At 34.5% G+C, this 8,167-nt stretch overlaps 1 protein-coding gene across 1 annotated transcript in view; it reads right to left on the bottom strand.

Annotated features, from left to right (window-relative positions):
* LOC106877134 (xylulose kinase) overlaps positions 1-8,167 on the bottom strand; it is an 85,599-nt gene that overhangs the window by 64,181 nt on the left and 13,251 nt on the right. The window lies entirely within an intron of this gene.

Genomic DNA, 8,167 nt, shown 5'->3' on the forward strand with positions numbered 1-8,167 from the left:
AGACTTAGTGACCACTTTCAACTTAAAACATCATCAGTCAGTATAGAAGTAAAACTAGTCTGAAAGACATTGTTTTAGAATACTGCCCAAGGTCAGTGAAAATGGAGCAGACACTGGATTTATTGACAACGTTTAACTGTTGAGTGTCAAAGTGAAGCTAGCGTCTAAAAAACATCAGTTTGCAAAGCTACCCACAGCCAGTAAAAATAGAGCTGACAGTCTATGTGTTTGCAGTAAGAGTGGTGCTTGACAATCCACTCCTGTTCAATTGTGTGCTCAAGAGATCCCCATTAGTTTTCTTGAATACTGAGAAGTATATCCAAACAAGAATACAATGAACAGACATTGATAATGTTGATGTCTAAATTGACCATGCTGGATGAGTTTGTAAGTCCTTCCAAATGGAAAGTCAATGTAGCCAAAACTAAGATATTCTCTGCTGGCTTTACAAGAGTAGATGCATATCTTCACAGTCAACAACATCCAGTAACAGGATGTGGGTGAGTTTGTTTACTGAGGTAAATCTTTGTAACCAACCATCCAATCAAACAATGAGATTAAATAATATCTTGACCCTTTTGATTCCAATCCACTTTAGACCATCCCTTGTTCTGTGATGTAAATCCCATGTTTTAAACCGATGCAAATTAAACTCAAGCTGGTCTTATAAATAATGTCTAACCATGTGTAAATATTCGGATATTGGATATACATTCCTAAATATTACTCACAAGGAACTATGACCTACTGGTTTGTATTATGCATTTGCTAACTGTGACATAAACTAAAACTTTCCATCAAAATTCCGTGTTAATTTGTGTTTCAATCACCAGGTTAACCCATTTTGTTACAATATTTCTGTTGAAATACACTGTGTTTGTTTTAATTAGTTTTGAAAATAATGAAGTATTAAGTAAAATATTTTTGCTATTATGAAGCTGGACCTTGGAAAATAAATTAACATGAAAACTTTTGAAGGAAGGTTTTAATTTAGATCACTATAAGCAGGAAGTTTGTATTGTAGAACTAGGATCAGTTTCAGGTGGATTCTTATTAAAAAGTTTAATAATAACAAAATTATTGTACTAAATTCTTCATTAGATGCAGGTATGGCTGCTGTGGTAAGAAGCTTGCTTCCCAAACACATAGTTCCAGGTTCAGTCCCACTGCATAGCATCTTGGGCAAGTGTCTCCTACTATAGCCTTAGGTCAACCAAAGCCTCATGAGTGGATTTAGTAGACAGAAACTGAAGGAAGCCAGCCATATATATATATATATACACACACGCACACACATATATATATATGTGTGTGTGTGTGTGTGTGTGTGTGTGTGTGTGTGTGTGTGAGTGTGTCTCTGTGTCAGTGTTTGTCCCCACCCACCCCATCACCACTTGACAACTTGTGTTGGTGTGTTTATGTTCCCATAACTTAGCGGTTCAGCAAAAATGACCGATAGAATAAGTACTGGGCTTTCCCCCAAAAATAAGTCCTGGGGTCGATTTGATCAACTAAAAACCCTTCAAGGCAGTGCTTCAGTATGGCCACAGTCAAATGACTGAAACAAGTAAAAGAATAAAAGACTTATCTCTCAAAATTGATTTCAACAGAAATATTGTAACAAAAGAGTTAATACAGACACCCAGTCTCATTTCAAAGAGGGAGAAAACTCTACACGAAGATCTGTGTTTCAGGCACCAATATGTTCAAATATTCTTAGCAAATGTGAAACTTTGTGCCAACAATGTGAAGATGTTTATCATTTGGATGTATTTAACAACTAATATTTAAGAAAATTACTTTGTTCACATTCTTGAATGAGTGCAAATATGTCACTGCTTTCCTAAACTTACAACACACATTTTCTGTAAGTTTAAGCATTCAATGTTCTCCAGAAACTTTTATTTATATTACCATTAAGTCCAGCTCCATGCCCAAAATGCTGTGTGTTTGTTAGGGCATGATTGCAGGTCATCAAAGGAGTCTTTGCATTGATTACAGGTTCAAGTATCAACAATAGCTGCCGATGAAATGAGAACTGTCTTTAAACTATGTCTGACCTAATATTAAAATAAAGAAATGGATGGCAGTTATTTAGAATGTTTAACTGGAACAATGATGATGCAAAATGATTATTTACACTAATTAACTATTAGCGTTTTATTAATTAAGAAAGCTGGTGATTTTATATCAATTCCGATCTCTCAAAGTGGATAGAACACGTGGAAGTGGGAGACCCAGGAGAAGACATGGGATGAGGTACTGAAGAATGACCTCAGGATGCTGAACCTTTCAAGTGAGATGACAAAGAACTGAGATATTGGGCACCTTGCCATACTCAAGAAGACCCATATCCCACAGCAGAAGTATTAAGATTGGTCCTTCTGGTGGAATAAAGCACACATGGCGGTACCACATAAAAGTGCCCATGTGATGACATGTAAAAACACCAGTGCAGTGCCATGTAAAAGTGCCCGAGTGATGCCACATAAAAATGCTCCTGTAGTGCCACATAAAAGTGCCCATGCAGTGCCACGTAAAAGCACTCACCACACTTTGTAAAATGGTTGGTGTTAGGATGGGCATCTAGCCATAGAAACCATGCCAAAATCAGACTGGGGTCTGGTGCAGCTCCCCAGCTTTGGTCAAACCATCTAACCCATGTAAGCATGGACAACGGATGTTAAATGATGATGATAATAATGTTAAGTAGTACTTGTTTACAACCAAGCAGAAGAAACATGGCCTCATGGTTAAAGTGTTAGGTTCATGATCAAAAGGTTGTGGGTTCCATTTCTGGACAGGGTGGCATGGTATGTCCTTGAGCAATGCACTTCATTTCATGTTCTTCCAGTCTACTCAGTCATGAGTACCAGCCTAATGTTTTTTTCTCACTCTCTAGCTGTCACATCCACAATGTTCTGCTAAGTCAAGGATGGGAAGTCCCTGAGATGTCTCTTTCTATCCACAACTACATAAACATCTAAAGCAATTAGCAAATGCATAATACAAGCCAGTAGATCATGCTTGCTTGTGAGTAGTACTTAGGTATATATACCCAATACTTGCATGTGGTTAGACCTTATTTGTAAGGCCAGCTTGAGTTGAAACAAGAATGATGATGATGATGATGATGATGATGAGGAGGAGGAGGAGGAGGAGGAGGAGGAGTTGAGAATGAAGATAACTGTTTAAATCAGAAATCAGGATTTTGATGTATCTGAATATATACATATACATATATATATCACTACCATCATCTTCATCTATTAATGCGTTTTCCATGCTGACATAGGTTAGACAGAATTTGATTAGTTAGAAGGCTGTGTTTCAACATCTGCTTTGGTAAGCTTTCTAAAGTTGAATGCCTTTCCCATACATACATACACACACATGTATTACTGTTTGTCTTTATGTTAAGTTATATAGAAACAGTTCAACATTTAACTGTAGAATCACTCAATAATTTTCAGTGGAATATCATTATTTTTACAAGGAAAAGGTTGGCATACACACAAACAAACATATATCTATATACATTTGTATAAGTTGTATATATAACAAAAATATAACAATCAGCCTATACATAGATTAGTTATATCTTAACAGAGCTTCTATGCTATGATTATCAAAGAAAGAAATTATCTATACTTGTGAATAAACTGGTGCTAAATAAATTGCTAAAATATGCAAACCTTGATTTGGGCCATAGAGATATATACCAGTGTCTCTACCCAATATGACATGTGTTCTATGAGTAAAGTGTGTTGGTAAGAGAGTGATACTCATTGTAGGAAGATAGCTGGAGTTAAAATAGTAGAGTACATTATGTTTTGGCTGTGTGTGCTCCAGCCTTTTTTAGTTATCTTCTGAGTCACCTTAGTGCTTTCTCTGGGATTAAACTCAGTATCTCTAGGTGAGTGCACTACATTTCAACAATTACTGGCTAATTCTGATGCACCAAAACAACTGTAGTGATTTGGAATAAAGCCCGTTCATTCCATCTTCTTGTATTCATATTATATATATATATATATGTATATATATAGTTTTAGGGAAAAGAACCAAGGTTCATGAACTCATCGATGAAAATCCACTGTCACATATTATTATTATATATATATATATACACACACACACACACACACATTGTATATGTACACAAGGGGGTGCTAGAAAGTTCCTGGATTTGGGTAAAAGAAATACAGGGGATCAGTTAATAATGATTTTATACAGCATGTTCCCGTCTCAGATTACACACTTATTGCAGTGGTCCTTCAGGTTTTCTAAGTCTGGTAAAAGAACTTGGAAGGTTGGGCCTCTAACCAGGCCTTTTGCGATACTCTTCAAGCTAGGAACTTTTCAGTACCCTTTGTCTATATATATGCATGTGTGTGTGCATGTGTATATACACACATTATATACAATTTTATTTAAATATATATCTATATGTGGGTGTGTGTGTGTGTGTATATCTATCTATATATAAACATACATACACATCATATACCATTTTAGCTATTTACAATATAATATATATATAAACAGAATATTCTACACTATTTAATTTCAACATAATTTGCTACAACAGTGGTAGGATGTAAACATTATCATATCTCATAGTGTATAAAGCCTAAAGTTTTTACAAAAAAAGAGTATATTAAAAAACACCAATAAAATTGATCTCATTGGGGCAACATTGACAAGAAAAAGTTTACATTAGAATTCTAATTATCATTATGATACTCAGCATTAAAGCAAATAGTTCATTCTCTGAGCTGTCACTAAACCATCAGAATTAACCATAACATGTACATTTTGACTTCAGTTTTGTCAATAAAAGATCTCACCACACCTCCTTGGCAAAGTACAATGCGAGCAATGCCATGACCACTGTAGATACTACTAACAGTACAACATGGCCATTCCTGAAAGTTATAGTATCATTATTTACACACCTTTGAACTCCAATTGTCCATCCCCTGCCAGAAAACACAGAACTGTTTTTGTACTGATATCTTTGATAAACCCACTTATAAAACCTGTTACTTAGTTCTCAACAGAGACACTATATTGATAGTAGGAAAAGCAAAATTCATCTTTATTATCTATATATGTAAATATACTGATGCTAATTGCTAAAATCTTTTTAAAAATGCCCCGCTTTGGATCATGGAGACAGAAACCAGTACCCAGCCGTTTATGTGTGCCTACCCAGTCCGTAAAGTGCATTGGTTCAGGGTTTATTATCATCATAAGATGTTTATGGAGGATCAAGATGTCAGTGTGGAAAACTAGTGCTAGTATTTACAATAAACACATCTGGTCCAATTATTGTCTTGCTAATGAAAAGCTCAAGTCAGAAGAGCATGTGAAGACAGAACCTGGAAAGAGTTCCCTAAAACTGGGTGTCCCTTTACAAATTTTGCAGTTTACTGCTATAAAGGCAAAACAAATGTTTCCCAAGGTAGGAGAGTAGGGGACTGATCTATTCTCAGGGTGGATGGAATTAAACTGAAGAGCTGAGCAACAAAGTAGCTTGCTGATTTTACATTGTTGTTGTAAGCAACACTGGTTGTTCCTTGCCTGTGTTACAATTAGCTCTCAAATGACCAAGTCCACCAAAGAGTTTGAACCACAGATACTACACAGAGCTATGATAACAGGATATGAACAATTTCCCCTCTCAACTGGTTGTCTGGTAATCTAGCAGTCTGAATATCCACATTTAATTCTCTAGTGTTGGTGTTTTACATATCATTCATGAAGGCTCAAGACATTAGTTGTTGGCACTCCGTCGTTTACGACGACGAAGGTTTCAGTTGATCCGATCAACAGAACAGTCTGCTCGTGAAAATAACATGCAAGTGGCTGAGCACTCCACAGACACATGTACCCTTAACGTAGTTCTCGGGGATATTCAGCGTGACACAGTGTGACAAGGCTGACCCATTGAATTACAGGCACAACAGAAACAGGAAGTAAGAGTGAGAGAAGGTTGTGGTGGAAGAGTACAGCAGGGTTCGCCACCATCCGTTGCTGGAGCCTTGTGGAGCTTTAGTTGTTTTCGCTCAATAAACACTCACAACACCCGGTCTGGGAATCAAAACCGCGATCCTATGACCACGAGTCCGCTGCCCTAACCACTGGGCCATTGCGCCTCCACAACATTAGTAGATAATATATAAAAGCTTGAAACTACAAAAACATTTTCTTCGATACTGACCACATGACAAGCTGCTGGCATTAATAGCTAATAACAGGAAAAATACATACCCCTGTCCTACAATCCTCATTCAAACTTTGAGCAAAATACTGTTACTGTAATAAGAAACATCAACATGAATGACAAAGTCCATAATTGCTTTGCAGCTGCATATCATTATGATGATGATGATGGTAGTGGCTGTGGTAGACAGAAGCAATATTTTAAATAAAGAAAAATATGAATAATGCATCTATTTTGTTCAAAGTAGTTACCTGAGAAGAAAAACATAAAACAAAACAGCAAGCTGATATTTTCAACATTTCTTTTTAATGAAATATCATGAAATCAATGTAATTATTTAATGGAAAGTATCTTTTTTTTTTAAAGTTTATTTATTAATTTAGAATTTCTCTCTTTATCTTTCTCTCATCCTTTCACTCGTTCTTCCGTTCACTCTTTCTTTCTCTCACTCTTCATCTTACATAGCAAATGGAGAAAGACTTCATAACAATGTCTACCTCTCTATTTTTTTTTTTTAATAAAACAGTTTCTTTGTATTCAATTCTTGTCTTTTATATTTGGTATGGGTATCTTTTTTTTGTGTTTTTTTTGTCTTCTATTTTTCATCTTTCTCTTGTTTTGTCAATAGTTATACTTTCATTGAACACAATGTTTCACAAATAAACAAGAACACAAGAGAAAAGAAAATTAAACAAAAATATACATATGGAATAAAATAAAAGAACTGGTATTTTTCAAATATTTTGGTATTTTTTTTCCCTTTCTCTTTCTTTCTCTCTCTTTTTCTTAAACATGAATACTTGTTGCAAAAGGCATCCTATTCCACTAAATTCACTATAACAGCCTTAATTCTTTAACATCTTTTTTTTTTTTTTTGCTATCTAATCGTTTAATGAAGCTGTGCAAATTATTTCCAGGTTGAAAAATAAAGGTGCCATATACTGACAGATAAACATTGACTTCTAACAATGGTGGCAAAGCCAAAGATTATGGAAGAGGGGACCGACTTACTCGAATAAACTGGAATCAATGCAAGAAGAATGAAAAGTCAACCTTGGTGGGATTCGAACTCAGAACCTAAAGGTATATAACTAAATACAAGAAATTTAATTTAATTCAGCACTCTACCAATTTTGCCACTTCACTGCCCTACTTTGAGATTATACAAATACATATATATATATATATATATATATATATATATACACATATACATACACACAAGCACACGCACAAACACACGTATATATGAATTTTTAAAAAATGACAAAATATAGTGAAATTATTTGAAGTAAAAGCTAAATTTTTTTTTTTTAACGTTACCAAAATTATCAAATTTTCACTTGAAAGAAAATAAGATATGTAAAAAAAAAAAAAAAAGCTAAACAACAAAGTTACCAAACCAGAAGAGGAGGGTGGATCTTTGGAACAAATTACACAAAAGCCTTAATTTTTTTTTTCTTTTTTTTTTTGTCTCATCTAATTACATTCAACACCCAACTATCTGCAGGTAATGAAAGAACAAGATACAATACTAATACTACCAATAATAATAATAATTCTAACAAGTTTCAATATGGTCGGCATTAATTGTCAAAGTTGCTGACTAATTCAACTAAATGAGTAGATGCTTTTTTTATTATTCTTTTAAAGCAAGAAAAAAAAAAATCGTAACCAATTTTAAAATAGGTATAATAGAAAACATCTTTGCATATTTTTAATCTTGTAAAAAATATCTCCATGAGGTTTTCCATCATCATTCTTCTTCTACCTGTTCCTCTTTAAAATAAAATAATAGAATCGTGTTTATTCATTTTTTTACTTGGTTGCAGTTCTAAATGAAAATCTGCTTTCTTTTTTTTTTTTTTTCTTTCAGTTCCAGTCAATAAACTCTTCATTGAGTCATTGAATGAAAAATGTTTCCAGAAAATGAACTCA

The sequence above is a fragment of the Octopus bimaculoides genome, chromosome 4 (assembly GCF_046866305.1).
Source record: "Octopus bimaculoides isolate indiv1 chromosome 4, ASM4686630v1, whole genome shotgun sequence".
Classification (NCBI taxonomy): domain Eukaryota; kingdom Metazoa; phylum Mollusca; class Cephalopoda; order Octopoda; family Octopodidae; genus Octopus; species Octopus bimaculoides.